Source organism: Lathyrus oleraceus, chromosome 7, assembly GCF_024323335.1.
Source record: "Lathyrus oleraceus cultivar Zhongwan6 chromosome 7, CAAS_Psat_ZW6_1.0, whole genome shotgun sequence".
Classification (NCBI taxonomy): Eukaryota; Viridiplantae; Streptophyta; class Magnoliopsida; order Fabales; family Fabaceae; genus Lathyrus; species Lathyrus oleraceus.
Genome location: NC_066585.1, coordinates 238,895,020 through 238,898,304, shown reverse-complemented (window position 1 = coordinate 238,898,304; position 3,285 = coordinate 238,895,020). Strand labels below are relative to the sequence as shown.

The window sequence follows — 3,285 nt, the reverse complement described above, 5'->3', positions numbered from 1 at the left end:
ATTTTGAATAGGGTTATTATTTTTATAGGAGAAGTTCGGGTGATTCCTCCATCCAGGGTTATAGGTATTCGAATATGGGTTCCCTTGGGTGTAGTTCACTTGCTCAGAGTGGGTTCCGTTTAATAGACTGCATTCTGCAGATTGGTGTCCTTTGGTTCCACATATCTCACAATCCAACGAAACTGCGCCTACAGTATTCGGGTTTATGCACATATGCTCGACTTTGAGGGCTAATGCGTCCATTTTTGCTTGCATCACGTCTATAGAGTTTAGTTCATGCACTCCTCCTTGGGCTTCCTTCTTCTCAACTGTCGCTCGTTCGACTCCCATGATTGATGGTTTTGAGCCATATCTTCGATGAGGGCACTAGCTTCAGGATAAAGTTTTTTCATCAGAGCACCTCCTGCGGCAGCGTCGATGGTCATCTTTGTGTTGTAATGAAGTCCATTATAGAAGGTTTGAATGATTAACCAATTTTCTAACCCATGATGTGGGCATGCTCGTAACAACTCTTTATATCTCTCCCAAGCTTCGAACAACGATTCTCCTTGGTTTTGGGTAAATCTAGTTATATGGTTTCGAATAACGGCGGTCTTACTCGGGGGAAAATATCTAGCAAGAAAAACTCTTCTAAGGTTATCCCAAGTCGTAATGGAATTGGGTGGAAGAGAATCTAACCATGATAGGGCTTTATCTCTGAGGGAAAAAGGGAATAATCTTAAACGTATTGCCTCAGGAGAAGCTCCATTGGTTTTAAAAGTGTCTGCTAATTGAAGAAATATTTTTAAATGTTGGTTTGGGTTCTCAGTAGCGAGACCTGCGAATTGTCTCTGTTGCACTAGTTGCAACAGGGATGGTTTAAGTTCAAAATTATTAGCTGGGATGATTGGGTTTACTATACTAGAACTAGGTTATTCATTATATGGTTGAGCGAAATCTTTAAGAGGTCTTTGGTTTTGATCTTCGGCCATAGCTCTCTTAATTCTATGAAAGAATAAACATGCGCGAGCGCAACGTTCAAGTTCCGCTAGAGGGTATATTAAGCTTAAACTTCCGGTGCTGCGAGTTCTTCGCATTGACCGGCGGGAAATAGCCTAAGTCTAAACGATATAACAATAGGAAAATGAAATTTGACGAAATTGGTCCCCGGAAACGGCGCCAAAAACTTGATGCGGTGTTTCGCAAGTATACGAACGCGTCAGAGTAATATAAAAGATTGTCGAATCCACAGAGACCAAGTGCCAATCTATCGTTATCTATTGTTATGGTGTTTATCAAAGGCAATCAAAATAGGTGTTTTTGGAGTGTGCAATGAAAAGTAAAGTGTTGAATAAAGATTAATTAATAAAGACAGGGTCGAATGTAATTCACGTAATCAATTAATAATCCAAGTACTTGCTAATAGAGCTACTTATGGGCAATATTTTCTACTTTGAAAAGAACTAATTTAACAGGAACTGTCGCTTTCGCGTATTCAGAACCGAGTTGTACTCCCTAATAAAACCCTCTTATTGTCACTTATAAAAAAGCGCGCATTGCGTTAGAGTAGTAAACCTATTTTTAAGAAATATAGTATCTTGACTAAGTTGAAAAGTATTATAACCTGGATTTCTTAACCAAAAGAGGTTCTCACGAACCAGACTCTAAACTTTTAAACGCGTCCGAAAATAGTTTTAAAATCTCTTTTCTTCTTAAATTAAGACTCCTAATGAACTAAACAAAGCGCTTTCGCTGTTTTTGAAATAGTTAAAAACAATTAAGTTTAGATAGACGTTGGACGACTTTCGATCTTACCCAACGGAATTGAAGTGCGGGAAAACTTAAGTTGGAAGTTAAAATAGCCCTTAAGTGTTTCTACGAACAACTGTACGGATTATCGGTTCAATTATGATTCTTACATTCTAACCTTATAGATTTAGTTATACATGGTAACGTAAAAGTGCATTAATTTAAATAAAAGTAGTGCGAGTGCGGAAAGTAAATAATTTAAAGCGAGTGCGGAAAATAAATAATTTAAAGCGAGTGCGAGAAATAAATAATTTAAAGCGAGTGCGGGAAATAAATAATTTAAAGCGAGTGCGAGGAAATAAATAATTTAAAGCGAGTGCGAGGAAATAAATAATTTAAAGCGAGTGCGAGGAAATAAATAATTTAAAGCGAGTGCGAGGAAATAAATAATTTAAAGCGAGTGCGAGGAAATAAATAATTTAAAGCGAGTGCGAGAAAATAAATAAGATAAAGACAAGTAATAAAAACCTGCTCCAATCGGAGGGTTGAATAAATTGCAAAGCGGAAATGAAAATGGCGGCAGGATTAACTTCCTTCCAAAGTGCTCCAAACTCGATTACAGACTCTATCACAGACTCGATTACACAATTGTGGTAACACTCCAATGCGAAGCGATTACCACTTTAAAATACTGAATATATGCCTAAGTGAAACAAAGTTGCTCTGAGTTTGCCTCTGCTCTAAGTTTGGATGCTTGTAAAAGTGATTTCGAGTTTCTATTTATAAGTAAGTAAAAAGATGGAAATGACAAGGATGCCCTTCAACTTGAAAATGGGAGGGAAAACTTTTCCTCTTGTGGCGCCCGCCACAAGGCCAATCTGAGGCGCCTTAGTGGAAGTAGTGGGGAACGTGGCAGTTGAGGGAAGTTGAGCTTGAACACGTCATGGCAGGGTCTATGGCGCCAGCCATGGGATAGGCCATAAGTACAAAATGCTGAATTTTAGGGTTTTTAGCTCTTTTTCACTCCTTTTCTCGATCGGGGCTCTGATTAAGGTAAAAACCTGAAAACAAAGGAAAACATAGCAATAACACAACAAAATAACAATAAATCAACTAGAATGCATGTGAAATCGGAGTCGAAAATACGGTAAATTTCAGTGTTATCGACTACCTAACAACCAATTAATTAATTGACACTCTAAATAAATAAAATAAAATATAATAATAATAATATAAGAAATAAATACTAAAATTGGGTTGCTGCAACTCTCCCCCACTTAAAAGATTTTCGGCCTCGAAAATTTACCTCAAACGAACAACTCCGGATACGATTCCTTCATCTTATCCTCGAGTTCCCAAGTAATATTGCCATTGGCGACTCCGCCCCATATCACTTTCACCAAAGCAATCTCCTTACTATGAAGCTTCTTCACTTCTCGATCTTCAATTCGCATAGGTGATGTATCAACCGTCAAATTATCCCGCACTTGAACATCATCTACTGGGACAACATGCGATGGATCCGCAATATACCTACTCAATTGAGACACATGAAGA

At 38.0% G+C, this 3,285-nt stretch overlaps 1 non-coding gene across 1 annotated transcript; it reads left to right on the top strand.

The window, feature by feature from the left end:
- Window positions 1–480: 480 nt before the first annotated feature.
- LOC127109232 (small nucleolar RNA R71) lies at window positions 481–587 on the top strand. Its single transcript, XR_007796564.1, has one exon. It is a non-coding gene; the product is annotated as a small nucleolar RNA R71 (small nucleolar RNA).
- The last annotated feature ends 2,698 nt before the right edge of the window (window positions 588–3,285 follow it).